This window comes from Nyctereutes procyonoides, unplaced genomic scaffold, assembly GCF_905146905.1.
Source record: "Nyctereutes procyonoides isolate TBG_1078 unplaced genomic scaffold, NYPRO_anot_genome, whole genome shotgun sequence".
Taxonomy (NCBI): Eukaryota; Metazoa; Chordata; class Mammalia; order Carnivora; family Canidae; genus Nyctereutes; species Nyctereutes procyonoides.
This window is the reverse complement of record NW_026575020.1, coordinates 17,543,620-17,560,112: the sequence shown is the minus strand read 5'-3', so window position 1 is coordinate 17,560,112 and position 16,493 is coordinate 17,543,620. Positions and strand designations below refer to the sequence as shown.

At 34.6% G+C, this 16,493-nt stretch overlaps 1 protein-coding gene across 8 annotated transcripts in view; it reads left to right on the top strand.

The window, feature by feature from the left end:
- BCAS3 (BCAS3 microtubule associated cell migration factor) overlaps window positions 1-16,493 on the top strand; it is a 594,925-nt gene that overhangs the window by 239,114 nt on the left and 339,318 nt on the right. The gene's annotated exons all lie outside the window — the stretch shown is intronic.

Below are 16,493 nucleotides of genomic sequence, written 5' to 3'. Positions count from 1 at the left end.
TTCATTAATTTCCATTGCTCTTACACATTTTTTTTTTTTAACCACTACTGTTGATCTGTATTTGGTAGGTTTCTGGTGTTGGGTTAATATATGTAGTGATGCAATGAAAGTTTATTTTATACTTGTTTCTTGGTGCTAATGTGTACTCATCTTTTAATGGAAATGCTGGATGTGTATATGACTCTTGATCCTGGTAGATACCAGAATGTTGTATCACTTTACTTCCACTAGAATGACAAAAAAAAAAAAAAATACTTGTTTATATTAGATGCCTTTTTTTTTTTTTAAAGAGCATTGCAGGTTCTCCTTGATAGATGACCAATTTAGGTTTTTAAGAATAGGAAATTATATAGAGACATAATGGTTACTACAGAAACCAATTTTTATTTATTCAGTTGATCTGAAATGTCCATAAAAATGTTAGCAATTCAATGGCATTTAGTACATTCACAATGAACCACCACTTTTAACTAGTTCCAAAACATTTTCCTCATCCAAGAAAACCACATATTCTTTTAAAAAAAATTTATTTATTTAATTATTCAAGAGAGAAAGTACATGCACCTGGTGGGAAGGGATAGAGGAAGAGAAAGAAAATCTTAAGCAGTCTCTGAGTTGAGTGAAAAGCCTGAAGTCGGGCTTGACCTCTTGACTCTGAGTTCACAACCTGAGCCGAACCCAAGAGTTGGACCCTTAATTGACTGTGCCACCCAGGCACCCCAAAACCACATATTCTTTAAGCAATTACTACCTATTCTTCTCTGCCTAAGCCCCTAGCAACCACCAATCTGCTTTCCATCTCTGTGAATTTACCTGTTCTAGATATTTCATATAACTGCCATCATACAATAGGTGATCTTTTGTTTCTGGCTTATATGATGTAGTGTGTTTTGGAGGTACAGCCACATTGTAGTATATATTGGTACTTCATTACTTTTTATGCTCAAGTAATATTCCACTGTATGTATATACTATACTTTTACCTATTCTTCCCACAGATGGATATTTGGGTTGTTTCCACCTTTTTGCTGTTTTGAATAGTGCTCTCATGAACATGGATGTGCAAGTATTTGTTTGAATCCCTCTGCAGTTCTTTTGGATATATGCCCATCCTTATTTGTTTTAGCTTTTGCTTAAACATATATCCCTTGGTAATACCTAATCAATTCTAGATAGGTATTTTTTTGTAGGACGTTTTAAGGTAGGCTGTAAACATATGTTGGTAAATGATCCTGGGGAGATCTGTAACTCAAAAAAATTCAGGACTTCTGTTTTCTCCTTAGATGATGCTTTATGCTTTGGCACCATTATTCTTATAAGAACACTTGTTTTATTTATGTTTACTTAATTTAACTGGTGATCTATGATCTTCAAAAGGTTGAAAATCTTTTAGAATCAGTCCTAGGTTAAGTCATTTTAAAAAGCACTTGGAATTTAAAACGAAAAAAAGCTTAGTAAGCTATGGGATATTTGTTTTCAGCCATTTGCAAGAAATCTTACTTCAGGAATAATTACTTAAACTTTTAGGTGTAAATATTTTGTCATATAATTAGTTCATCATACAGGTTCTTTGAGGACCTTTCTCTTTGTGTTGAGTATTTTCCTTCAGTTAAATTCCACCAAAAACTTTATGGAAAAAGATTCAGAATGCATGTGGTGCAGCTAGGTTCACCAGAGAACAGATATAATATAATAGTAAAAACTTAGGAAGGATTCATAGTCCTTACATTTACATATATTCAGAAAGTCTTCTTTTGAGCTTCTTTTCCCTTCCTGTTCTTCCTTCCCTATTAAGCTTACCATATACCAGGTTTTGTACTAGGCTTTGATTATAACGTACAAAAAAATTGAGGTAATCTCTGCTCTCATGTATCTTCTAGTCCAAGGGAAAAGGCAGAAATTAAATAACCACGAACAAATAACTTGCAGTGTATTTTTGTAGAAGGGTACAAGGTGCCAATCAATTAAGGATTTGTCATTTTTGAAAGAAGAAATAATTGAAGAACAATACTTAATTTCTGAGTAAAAATAAAGGATTTTCTTTTGGCTTTATTGCTTTAACAGCTTTCTTCCCTTTTTTTGTGTGAAGCCAACAGAAGTGTCTCAGAAAAGAGATTATACTGTTTGACAGTACTGCTGTACTTAACATTCTCTTTGAAAGCAAGGAATTTCAGGAGGCATTTTCCTCCTGATAATGTTTTAAAATTTTATTATGTTGGAATTTCATCCCATTCCTCTGTATATAGTATTTCTCATTTTTGAAGTGAAGACATTCGAGTGATGGTCATTTTTCTCCATGTTCTTTTTGTGTCCTACATGTCAAAACAAAATGGGCATTGTTGTTGGTTAGTTCTAAAAATAATGTATTTACAGTTTGTGTGGATAAACAGTCTGATGCTGGTCAAAACAATGTAAACCTTTGAACAGGGAGGGATTCATCTTGAAAATGAATCATGCTTTGGCGGTATTACCATTGTTTGTGCTCTTTTTAGCAAAGTAAAGGAAACTGTTAAATAGAAGTTGATATAGGGATATTTCCTTTTTACTCTCTGGAGTTAATCCAGTTTAGGTTAGGATTATTTTATCTTTTTGCCTTTAATTTATTTATTTATTTACTTACTTACTTAACAGAGGATGTTTATTTATTTGAAATATATTCTCTCTGAATATCTCCTTCATTTCCTATCTTGCTGCCTGGATTTTAGTTTCCCTGAGGGTTCTTAACTTAAAATCCATGAACATGCATAGGGAGAAATTATGTCTTTGTGTTTACTATCCTCTAATGAAAATTAAGCATTTCCTTTTATTTTGAATATAGACAACACATGACAGTAATATTAGTAGTACTTGTGACATTGTCACCAATAAAAACACAGATACATCTGTATCACATTATATTTAAAAATTTATATATCTTGAAATGTTTTAAGTTACTGAACATATTTTGAAATATGTTCCTCATTGCTTTGGAATTATGTAATAAGATTACTGATTTAAATATTTATTATACACAACAGAACTTAATTTTTACACTATATTGATAACTATGTTTCTATATATTTTTTGTAGTTCTACTTTATTCCTTGCATTTATAAGTTTCATTCTGAAAAAGAGTCCACAGGCTTTCCCAGACTGTCCAAGTAGTCCTTGACACAAAAATGATTAAGAATACCTGATCATCATTTCTTACCTCATCTGTTTCAATGTCCTCCAACCTTTCACGACTATCACAGGCATTTCCTTTGTTATCCATAAATATTATCCTCCACTTTCCTGCATAAAATCTTTCAGTGTCTCATCATTCTTTTAGAACATTAGAGAAGGTCCCATCTTATTTCTAACTCCTTGCCCCATTGCACCTAGTTTTTTGTACCCTTCCCGGAATATGTCACATGTTCATTTCTTGGCACCTTTCTTATTTATATTCTTTTCTCTATTTGAAATAATTATTACCTCCTTGAGTGCCTACTAAAACCCTATTTCATTTTGATCTAGCTAAAAATAATGCTTCATTTCTTAAGCCTCTCTTAAAAAATCTCAATGTTGTGTCATCTGTATCAGCCTTGATATTGGCACTTTGAATATACTTGTAACATATTATAATATGTTTACTTGTTCATTAACAAGTAACATATTGACTTCCATTAGATTGACTTCTATGAAAATCGGGTCTTTTTCTTGTTTGTATTTTGTATCTTGATATTTCATGAAGTATTGGTAAAATGTAGATTCTAAGGCTTCAAGCCAGAGTTTTCAAACATCTTTAAAGTCCTAATAAAAACAATTGAGATTTAAATCATTACTGCTCAGAATGAAGAATTTTCATTCATGGTAACATTGCTTTTCATTTTAACATCTGTGAGATACATTCATTTATTCAACAACAATTAATGTTTACTATGTCTAGGCACTGTTCCTGAGCCCTAGGAATATAGTAGTGAACAAAAGAGGAGAACATCCCTGTTCCCATGAAGCTGACTTTCTAGTGGAGTGAAATGAACCATGAACAGGATGGATGGGTGGATAGATGGATAGGTAGGTAGTTTTATGTGCTATAGAGAAAAATAAAGAATGGAAGGAGGAATAGAGAAAGCCTGGAGAGAATTTCACAATTTGAAATTAGAAAGCTTCCTACCAGGGCTTACTGAGATGATGATATTTGAACAGAGATCTGATGGAAGTATGGGAGAAAGTCATGCAGATATTTGGGGAACAAGTTTGAGGTGGAAGGAACAGCCAGTGTAAAATCCCTGTACCAGGAATGTGCCTAGAGTGTTCAAGGAAAGGCAAAGAGGACAGTGTGGCTGAAGCACAGTATGCATGGAGCATATTAGCAGATGAGGTCATGGAGGAAATGTGGTTAGATCCTTTCAGCCTCTGATTCTTACTCAGAATGAGATGGAAAAGCTGTGGAGAGCTTTGAGAATAAAAGTGATGTGGTAAGACAGTGTTCTAGCAGAATTGAAACAGAGATCTGTATTGAAAATTCAGTCTAAGGTTGACAAAGGTAGAAGCCTAGTGAGACTAGTTAGGAAAGTATTGCAAAAATCCAGGTGAGAGAAGACAAGGCTTAGACTAAATTGTTTATAATGGAGATTGTGAGTAGTGATTTTATTCTTGATACATTTTGATGGTAGGGTCAACAGAGTTTCTGGTATATGTTATATCAAGTATGAGAGGAGAGGAGTCAGGGTGATTAGTAAGGTTTCTGGCCTGAGCAGCTGGAAGGATGGGGTTATCTTCAAGTGAAATGAGGAACACTGTTAAAGCAGGTTTGGGGGATAGGGCCAGGATCAGAAGTTCTGGATGTTTACTTTAAGATGTGTCTTTGACCTCCTAGTGATATTAAGTGGATAGCTCAGCCTACAAGCTTGGAGTTTGGTGGAAAGGGCTAGTCTGAGGATAAATGTTTGGAAGGGCTAAGTAAAGCCAAAGGCTGGATGAGATCATAAGTGAGTTGAGTGAATATGAAAAAAAGAAGATGAAGATGTCTCAGGACTGAGCCCTGGGTCTTCCGCCATTAAGTAGCTAGTGACGTAGAAGGAAAACCATACATGAGAAATCCTGGAGGCCAAATGAATTTTTTTTTTTTCTGTGAGACGGGAGGGAATAGTATGTCAAATTCTGCTGGTAGGTCAATTAAGATAAAGACTGAGAAAAAGAATACCATCAAATTTAGTAACATAGAGGCTACGTGACTGCAATAAGAGCAGTTTGGTAGAGTTGGTAGGGGCCTGACAGGAGTGGATTTTGGCAAGATGCGAAGAGAGAAATGGGGAAACCAGTATTGATAAGTCTGTCAAGAAGCACTGATATAAAAGGGAACAAGAAAATGGGGAAAGAGAAGACTGCTTTAGTTTCTTTATGGAATCAGGGCATGAGGCTGGTGGTAGGTTTTGGGAACTTCAAAGAAGGGCAAAGATCAGAAAATTGTCCTCTAGGAGAACAGCATTTCTTCTACCAATTAATAAATTTTTGATGAATTAAGAAACCATTTCTTCCACTATTTTTTATGCCCCACGCAAATTTAATGACTTGACTTTGCTTTCCAGCTCCGACATCTTGTTCCTCCCTCTGAACTGCTTTCTGCTTATTTCTTCAGGTAAATGATGAATGCATCTGTCAAGCTCAGCTCAGCTAATGATGCACTTTCTCCCTCTTCACATAAAGTGTGTAATTTTATGTGTTTACTCCTCCTGTTTGCTTTTTATCTGTACTTGTTGCTCACTCCTTTTAACCGCCCCCCCCCCCTTTTTTCCCATGATATCCATCACTAAGTTGGGAAGGCAGTTAGAGGACCTGGAGTCAGATTGCCTGTGGTAGACTCTATCCCCCATGATTCCCTAAGTCTGTAATCTTCAACAAATTCCTTAATATACCCATGCCTTAATTTTCTATCTATAAAAAAAAATTTCTATCTATAAAATGAGTGTAATAATATTACCTACCTTTACAGAGTTACGGTCAGGATCACCACACTTTAAGTAGTGTTTGGTACATATCAAATCCTCAGTGAATGATTAGCTACTATGATTATTGTCATGGATACTGTTTATTATTAAGGGGGTATAAGGACTGTTTTATTTTTTTGTATTTTTGTGTAGGCCTCTTACCCAGAAAACAGAATAAATGAGTAATTCAGTGACTAAGGAGTAAATGAAATATAATTGTGACTTTATTATGTATAGGCTTTTATAGCATTGTTGGACTTAGTATTAATAAGTTGCCTTTGACTTCTGATACTGTTTCTGAAATGAAGGGGGATACCAACACAAGCCTGAAGGTACAAGTAGCAACATTCCTTCTGTTTCATCTGTTTTTGCTCATTTTAATATCCTACATCAGGAAACACAATTTGATTGATTTATTCACCTACTCTTGAGTCTTTGCATTTCTTTACTTTACAAATTAGTTTTCCAACATAGGTTTCAGGAATATGATATTCATTACATGATAGGGCTTTTTTTAAAAAAATCTTTTATCCTGTTTCCATCAAGTTAACAGAGGGGTTTTGGATTCGCTTCTGCAGTTCTCCAGAGTTCCTGGAAGTGTCTCCTTTCCCATCAACTCATTGTTCCTCAGGGGAGGAGTCCTCTTTGAGTCACAGCTTTTGGCATCTGAATTCCAGATTCTGCTTCTTCCAAATGGAGCTGGTTGAGGAGACTGAGACCTCTAGAGGGACCTCCGAATTCTTGGACTTGAAGTCTCCAGGTTTTAGTGAAGTATTTTTAAATAACTGGTAGCATCACTTTTCTTGTTAGCATCTGTATGATGCATTCTTTTTACCACTCAGAAATTGTTTATTTAATGGTTTTGTAATTACTTGCTTTTGTTGATCAGTAGTTTTCTTGATACACACCACATCACAATTGTAAATACAAAACAACCACACATTTAAGCCTTATATAGTTTCACCTACTTAAGACAATCAATAATAATGGGATGTTTCTTGCCTTCTCTTTCCACATCGCTGTTTACTTGTGGATTGAAGTTTCCATTTGTATGTTTTAATTTTTGCCAAGAAAAATCAATCATGTGCACTGTAGTTCTGCTTTAAATTTTATGCCTCATATCACATGGAGTATATATGTAGTATATACATGTTAACTGGATAAAATCTTCTTTTAGGCTATCTTAGTTTACTACCTGGGTTTCTATTGGTTATGTGTAGTTTATTGTTGTAGTTCAGAATGAAGTTTTGTTTCTAATTTGTTCTTGTTAGATCTAATAGTTTTCCTAGTGAATTTGTTTTCTTATAAGTTCTTTTATTGTCCTTTTTATGATGTTGCAAAATTACAATATTATGCTAATCTTTACCTTTACTATACAACAAAACCATACATATTTTAAATATTCTCATGTCACTTCCTATCATTTCTCAGAGAGACCAGATGAATTCTTTAGGGAAAATGGGTGGAAGAGAGAGACCTCATAATACCTTACTGAAAACAAGATGCTTTCATTTAGAAGCACTAACTGAAAAACCATCTATTAAAGATAGCAAAGTTTTTTAATTGACCATTTTATAGAGCAGTTTTAGGTTCATAACAAAATTGAGAGGGAGGTTCAGATAGCATAGTTTTTGAGGAAAATAAAATAACCTGTGGAGTATCTTTAAAAACTCTTATATTGCCTTTAAAATAAACTTTAAAATATAGTGCTATAAAAACTGAACTAAAAAAAAAAACTGAACTCTGCTAGAATATTTTATCTTTTTGTCTATTTCATTTGGAATATGTCACATTTTTTTCCCTCTGAAAGTTTTCTCTTAAATGTCACATAAAGTAGTCAGTCATTGAAACTAATCTGGAATTCGTTCTTTTGGTTTTTATTGCTCATGAAATATATTCTCTATTTTTTTACATTGGCAAATCAAGACGCTAGGTTTTTATGGTTTTGCTTTTCAGTGGATAATGAGACATACCTCTAGAGGGCGATCTTTTCTAAACTTTCCTGTGATTGTAATCCAGGCAACCCCAGCATGGATGTTGGTGTCTTAAAACATTTTATAATAACCCAGCTTCCTTTTTATTATGTTTTTTTTTATGACATATTCCTCAAAGTCTTCTTAGAGAATCTGACTTTTGAAATCTGTTACTATTAATTAAAATCCATTTTTAGTACTCCATCCAGATACCTAGCTTCTTTGAATGAATTAAAGTGGTTGAATGGAGGCTAATTTTTTAATCATTTGAATAAGTGTTGTCTGTAATGTTCTAAAAATTCCTTTCTTCGATTTTCTATATATTTCTCTTCAAGGACCTGTTATATCCATACCTGATGGGACCAGATTGATTAAACTCTACAATTGAGGCATAATTAGAGCTTATAGTTAATCTTTGCTTCTCTTTTCTGTTAATGTTGATTGGAATTTTGTTGTTTTTCTTTACCTATTTAATGTATCTTTTCATCAAAGTAATGCATTTATGATAAAAGTCAAATAAGACCACAGTTTTATAATGAAAAATGGCATTTTCTTTCCCCATCCCCTCCACTCTGCAGAAGCTTCTCTTTCAGTTCTTCACAGTTTTTTTCCTTGCTGTTTTCTTTTTTTGTCCCTTTATAGAAATCATGTTGGTTGGATAATGGATCTCCTACATTGAACCTGTAACTTCATTTAATATTTTTGTTTGTCTTTTTGTTTTACTTTATGAGAGTATCCCCAACTTTGTCTTCTAACCTTGTTGTATTTTTATTTCTGCAACATGTTTTAAGATATCCTTTTCTCCCAACAATCTTTTTCTTATCACATTATTGTCTTTTTTATAGATGGAATATTCTTAATCTCTTTTAGATATAGAGACAATTTTGGAGGCATATTTTGCTTCTTGCATTATTTCTATTTCATATGAGTTCCTTTTTCAGTTTTTTTGTTGCGATTGTTATCTTTCATATTAGGACAGTGGTCCTCAACTCTGATTGTACATTATAACTTACTCTAGGTAGATTGAAAAAGTACTAATGCCTCAGCCTAGTCTTAGACTGATTAAACCAAAATATTGACATGACCGTCTAGGAATCCTTGGTGATCATTCTTATTTTTATTATTGAAATATTATTATTTACTAATTTATTTCATTATTTTTATTCAGCTAATCACCACAGCCATACTAAAGAACTGATTAGAAGTTCTTTTGAGCATGAGTAGATCATACTAGCTTCTAGTTCCCACTGATCTCTCCCTTAGGTGGGACTGGCAGTTGTTTTAGGGAACCCGCAGTCAATACTGTCTGCAGATCTTTTCACTTAAGACTGGTCAGTTTTCCCAAAGAGGAATCCTCTGTTTGGGGTGGGCTTGGGGTGGTGGAGACTTTCTGACAATCAACTTAGAAGTCAGTTTTCAGGAAGTTGAAGGAGTTCTATTGCTTTAGTCTAGTGATTAGAATAACAACAAGAGGACTTGAAATACCTATTTGCATGTTACCATTGCCTTACTTTTCCAGGGAGGAGGAGGACAGTTAAGAAAATTCTGGGTCAGAGTTCCTTGAAACATTTTTTTCAAAATTTGGTTTTAGAAAAAAATGGAGAGGGAGAAGAGAGTAGAAATAAGGTTTCTTAGGATACATAATGACCAGTGTCTGAATGACTGACCCACATAAACAAATTTAGAAATTATCAAATTTGGGAATAGCAGCCATGAGTACTCTTGAACCTAAAATCTGAGCAGGAAGCAAAAATCTGACTGCTGGCTCATAGTTTATAAGCTACAAAAGGGTAGGGATAGCGGGGTCAGGGCTGTGCCAGGGTTACACATACTGAGAAATAGAAACTATTATGATTCTTAGCATACTAGGTTCTTAGCATAAAATAATGCTTAGAATTTGGAGGAGGATGAGAAAAGGAAAGGGATTTAAGGTTCATTGAAAGAGTTATTAACATTGGATGATGTGTTTTTGCAGGTGAGAATATTGAAGCTAGAAATGAGGCACAGGAGTGAAACTATTTCAGAATGGATAGACTGGAATTAATGTGGGCATTGTTGTTGTTGGCAGCTTCAGAAGAGACAGGCTATTCCATTTTCATCCTTAGTAGGGAATGCGTAAGAAATGTTCACTAGTATTTCACTCTTGTCTAATTTTGGAATGGATTGAAATGTGTCCACATTTGATAAAATCATGGATAACAGAAAATATAAAATGACAGTACTGATAAATGAATATGGCTTTTGGCAATGATCCAGCTGATTAAGAAAAAGTGTTTCTGTTAAGTCAGAAGAATTGCAGGGAAGAATATGGTGCCCAGATAGGGTCATAGTACCACTCTCCTGGTGGTTCTCACTCCCAAGGACTTTCTAACAAGGGAATTTTTATGTACACCGGTAAATTCATGATTTTGCTTTTGGAAAAATAAGTTTTGTTTTGTTTTGTTTTGTTTTAAATAAGTTCTGAAGACAAAGACTTGAACAGTTTATTAACACGTGTACTTATTTTTTTTCAGTGAACAATTCTCTTTCACAAATTGTTGATAATTTAGACAGCTAAACTGGGTATGGGTTTCCTGTTTTCTTCTTGAGCAGAACATGTAAGCATATTTTAATAGAAAGATATTTAAATGTTTTTAAGCTAGAAATAAAATATATGTGAATATAAAAGGTTTTATCTTCCCTGCTGTCAAAAATGCTGACTGGGCCCTTTTGCACTCTACTCCCAACTTTGTATGGTTGTTAAAATCTGTTGCTTTTTCCCATCTGAAGGAAATGCATCTTTGACACTTCTCATGACCTGAGTCACGGTGCTGAAATAGAGCCAGAAAATATCCTTAACAGTCATGGGTAAAAAGAAGGAAAGCTTCTGTGTGGTGGGGGTGAGGGAGCGGGAAGGAGGTTGTAGGGAGAGGGGAGCTTTACTTTTGATATTCCAGTTTATATCTTTTTGACTATTAGGAAAATTACTTACGTTTTACTACTCTGGTGTCAACAGAAAATACTTTGATTTTGTATCTAATTTTTCCTGAAGTATACAGCGTTTATTTGAAAAAGACAAGTTTTACAAATGTTGAATTAAGTCATTCTGAATCCTCCATGTCTGAAACAAATGCACCTTAAATCTTGCAGCTTATTTACTATTTTGTCTTGTTACGGTGTTTGTTTTTATTTCAGAGCCAACTCTCAGTTCTTTCACATCCTATATGTTCAACAGTTTAAGTAATAAAGTTATATTTGTTGAATGATGCAGATAAGTTTATGTATTTTTTTTCCTTTGGACAGTGAAGTTCATCCTATTTGCTCTGCTGCAGTGATACGAAATCCATTCATTATGAGATAAGCATGAAGGATTTGGGTATAGTATATTTTCAAAAGAATTTTGAGGAGGATTTATTTACACTTTGGGGAGTTCATCGAACCCCAAATTTGGTCTAAGTGATGTTAGACTATGGGGTTTTTAATTCTGGAGATTTTTCACCAGAAAAATCCTTTCACCTTCACTCCTGAGCATTTAGTCTCCAAACACTATTTGACCTCGATTCAGAAGAGTGGGAAATTTTGAGACTGCTTAAATATATTAGATTTAGGAATAATTTTAAGCTTAAAGTGAAAGACCCAGGATACTATTCTTTTATTCTTCTTATTTATGAGTTTACTTTGTCATCTCTAGTGCTAAATATAGTCTATTTACTGTTTTGTTTGGTTTTTCGTTGTTGTAAGAGTAGCAAACTACATTCTTAATGCCTAAAATGAATTAAGACTTGCTAAAACTTCTTAAATATTAAAAGTACCAGCTCTTATAAATTTTCTCCATCTGAAATCTTGGAGTGCTCTAAGAACAATAAACAAATGAATTTCCCACTTGTGGGGGAGATTTTTTCATTTGTTTTATAAATTTGGGCTGGCTATGTAATTGAGACTAAGTCATACCACAAATAAAGCAAAGAGGAAATGCAGGCAAAGAATTTTCTATAATAGATTACATGACCTGTCCCATACACCTTATTTTATCTCTGAAACTTTTCAGACGTGTTTCTTAATTTCCCCCTGTTTGTATTCTTGCATCTTATAAGCAGTGATCTCATCTCCCTTTCCAGGCTTATTTTTACATTCCACAATTCCTGGTTCTAAGCATGCTTTAATATCTTTTTGAAGAAATGTAGATTGTCCTTGCTATATGTGCAGTTTAGCAACAATTAGCTCCTTTTGATTTTCAATTTTTATGTTTCAACTTTTTAAATTTATTGGGTTTATTTTAGATTTAAGGAAAGAAAAATAATCAAATTTATATATGACAGTTGTGAGCACACTAAAATAATTAACTGGTGAGAATGTATTCAGATTACAAAAGGAGAACAACCTCACATATTTTAATTTAATTATTTGTAAACATATATTTGTGTAAATATGCAATACATAAACTTCTAAATAGTTACTCAGTGATTAGTAGCATTTCAGTTCTCCAGAACATAAAGTTTTAATCCTCCTGACATGTAATAAGCACTAGTGCAAATCTCCATGCAAGCTACCTTGTATATGGTGGGAAGAAGTGATGATGATGTCATTAAAAACCTTAATCTCCATCTTGCAAAAAAAAAGATTACACTCTTTTTTTCAAGTCAGTTTGTGGAAGATTTATCTTCTTATCTTTCCACCCTTCCCCTAAGTACCTGTCTGTGTCACTGAACTGTTTAGTTGAAGAGCGACAAGTGTTTTTGCATGAAATGCATAATGGTTTGCTGTGTTTTTAGTCCATCATCTGTTGGTCCCCCCTAAAAAAATTGCAAGGAGAAACAAGTCAGTACCCAGTGAGAATTGTCCTTGAGCTCTTTTCTGTCTTGAACTTTGTCACTGTAAACTGGGTGGCGTTAACAGTCTTTTAAAAAATATGTGTATATTATTCATTTTCTTTTAATTGTGTATTCTACTCTCCTTGGCTCCTGTGAACAAGCATTGCTTCCGCCCAGTTTGGTATGTGGGTCAGAAGGCACTGTTTCTCACCAGGGCGCTCTGCTTCCTTTTCCTACTTGAGTAGATTACAGATTATACTGGAATACGCCTGAGAAAAGGTCAAAAAGGAGGGTGAAAGTTCTAGAACTGCAGCTGGGAAGCTTGTCATTCTCATCTAGGAAAGGGGGAAAAAAAGAACAAGAAAAAGAACAAAATAGAGAAATAGAGACTCCCACCCCAACCAAAACAACCCACATTCAGGAAATTCCCATTTGCACAGGATACTTTTTATATACTCTGAAAGGATTTTATTTGGTTTTGATTAAATAATTATAGAGTGTTTGGCTGAGAAAGCTTTAATGTTAAATTAGATGGCAAGCGAGAGTAAGCAGTGATTTTAACTTTTCAGAGCCCAGATTTCCAGTGATTGTTTCAAAACAAGCTACCATTGTACTCTTTTTGACAGAGTCAAGAAGTTGGGAGCTTTTCAACTACAGAGTTAACTTAGTTAAACTCACGGGTATATTTTGGATTTTTATCCCTGTCAATTCCACAGCAGGATATTAAAAGCAGACCAAAAGTTTTGGTCGTCTGTGGAAAGCAAAAAAGCACATATGTGCGCGCGCGCGCACACACACACACACACACACAGACACACACAACCGCCCCCTACGAACTCATTACCCGGTTTTCATTTGGGAAATATATGTAAGGGATAGAACATCTACATGAGGTCTGAGAACAGCGAAATCGTTGGAACGAGAACTATAATGATGGGATGTTTGGGAATGAAGGTCTTCCTATAGAATTGCCTTCTTGATGAGGGTGGGGGGCAGGTTGTTACATGGACACTGGCTTTCCGTTGGCCACATTCATCCAATTATAAAATGGAATAGTTTAAAATATTAGCAGACCGAGGACACTGATAGACTTGTATCCTAGAACAAGAATGGATTTTGTAGATAAATGTGTAGAGAGGTAATGAGAAGATAATCTGACACTATTGTAGGAGTCTAATATATAGGGAAGTTTCTGTGGTAAACTTTCAGAAAAATGGAGTACCTAAGGTGAATAAGGTCTGTATCCTTTATAAGGATCAACAAGTGAGAAGAAAATGCAGACCTCTTGATAACACGGCTCTCCCATGGGGGACCCGTCAACACTGCCTTGGCTCCTTTTTTTTTTTTTTTTCTACAACTGCGTCTTTGCTACTTTATATTTATCCCTGCATCCCTAATGACAACAAAAGACAGTGCTCCTTTATCTTCCAGATGCTCCACTTGATCCACTTTATTACATTATAGTTCTTAGTCTCTTATACCTCTTATTTCTAGAATATTCCTTCTACCACCTCTGGCAACAGACTGTAGTTTGTGCTTCTAGAAACCTATAGTAAAAAGTTTTCTCTTTCTCACTGATGTAATACTGTTTTAAGATACTTTCTGATCTACAGCTCTGATCCTTTGATTGCTTAGTGTCATTTTAACTTTTATTTGCCTTGTTTCACAGTATATGGCAGGATAGGGAAATTTTTTTAAAGTGGGGGGAGGCGGTATATAATCACATTTTATGTCGTATTTTTTCTTGATTAAGAAGAAATGCATATGGATACACTGATATCAATAACTTTAATATTTAGCATAATCTGAAATGGTCAATGGTTTCAGGATCTTGCTTCAGAAACTTCTTGAAGCTGGCAGTTTGCCAGCTTCATGTTCTCACATCACTGCGTTCAGAAGCTAAGAATACCAACCTGGCAGCTTCTGCAAAGAGGGTAAAGATAAAACAGAAAGGAGTCTAGCTTTGCAGCCACATTACCTGGGAGTTGTTGCTGATGTCTTTTCCACAAATGTTCACGTTTGTCAAAAACCAGTAAATCTTGCAAAGTTTATTTTCCTTGTAGCATCTGTGTTTTATAATGGGTCTTTTAATTTGTTTTTACTTTGTCTGCAGGGATTTCTTTTGTCCGGAGTTTTCAGACTTTGTCTTTTTTTTTTTTTTTTCCTGTGGAAGTGAGTCCATTAATGATGACTGGTTTGGGAATATGCCTCTCTGCAAAGCTGACCTGACAAACTGTTCCTCTAGTGCAGCAACAAAGCCCATTGTCGTTTTGTCTCTTTACTTTTATCCACAACTTAATCCATTTTTCCTCTGTGTTTCTATAGTATAGAATGTCTGGGAAAACATATTTGGGGACAATGCCTAAATAATAAGATGGCATTTTGAAGTTAGCAAAACTTCTAGTAAACAGGTTATAACATGTCAGCCTGAAGCACAGACAGGTACCATGTGTTTGGATGGGAATTGAGAGTGCCTCAGTAGAAGGTACCTGCAGGTATTCTTCTGAAAGGTAGAAGGCGGGGTGGGAAGAGCATATGAGGTTGTTTTCATAATTCTTTTTTCAAAAATGGAAATTTGTTCAAGTAAACACAGAAAGTCAGTGGTTAGACCCCCATGTGAACTGTTCTGGTTTAGTGCTTTGTATTCAAACAATAAATGCAATAATAACTAAACAAATAAACAACTGAAAACAAAAACAAAATATCATAGCTTTAAGCATCAAGGGATGTTTTATAAATTCTGATATTTAAATGATTTTCTACTCCCAAATAGAATTTCAGCTTTAATTTATTGAGAAACCATTTTATTGGAACTTGGGATTTTTGTCTCCCAAGAGAACTCTATCTTGGGGACTGGTAAACCTCTAAAGGATCAAAGCTCTTGTGGATTTGGATAAAGACCCAAAAGCCTAAGGCTTATAGAAGTTTATATAGAGTAAGCCCAAAAAACTGGGATGAGAGTCTTAGAAGGGGTTATTTTCTCATGAGATTTTTGGGACTTCCTCTGTTTAGATGTGCCAGAAATACTGTGAGAATATCCATTCTCATGGCATTTGTCACTTACAGGTCTTGTCCCAGCTGGAATTCAAAAGTGTAATGGTGTGTGGAAATATAATATGCATTTTAAAGTTTTATAAAGCTCACTACTAAAACTCCAATTAAATAACCTCTGCTATTTTCATTGTACTTATATAATTAAGAGAAAAATATAGTAAGGAATAGTTACTGAAGATGACATTTAGGATTTAAGTAGTGACTCTTCATTGATCCTGGAAATTTTTAATTTTGCTGTTACTATTCTGTATATGCCTGAGAGGTAGAGCAAAGAAAAAGTGCTACTATCTCTCTCTGTCCAAAGGGAAATTGAAGGATAAAATAGAGGGACAGATTTAATCCTCATCCAAGACTTGAGATACTACAAGTTTCTTCCTGCTGAACCTCATTATATTAAGAGGCTTCAGGCCTAATGAAAAATCCTGGCTTGGGAATTTAGGCTTGATATAACCATAAGGAAGTGTCTGAAGATCTGTTCAAAAAGTTATCAAATCTAAGCTCCTGCTTAGTCAACATGAGACTAAGCAGAATAGCTAAACCCATAGATTCCAGCATCTGGCTGTCTCCTGAAGTACTTTGTGTCCCCTCCAAAATGAATTTTTTCTATAGATCATGGGGCTGTATTTCCTGTACTTCCTGGACATAAGAAAAAAAAATATTCACTTCATTTGGTAAACATTTGTTGAGCTGTCAACAATTAGTAAGACACTGCCCCTCCTCTGGAA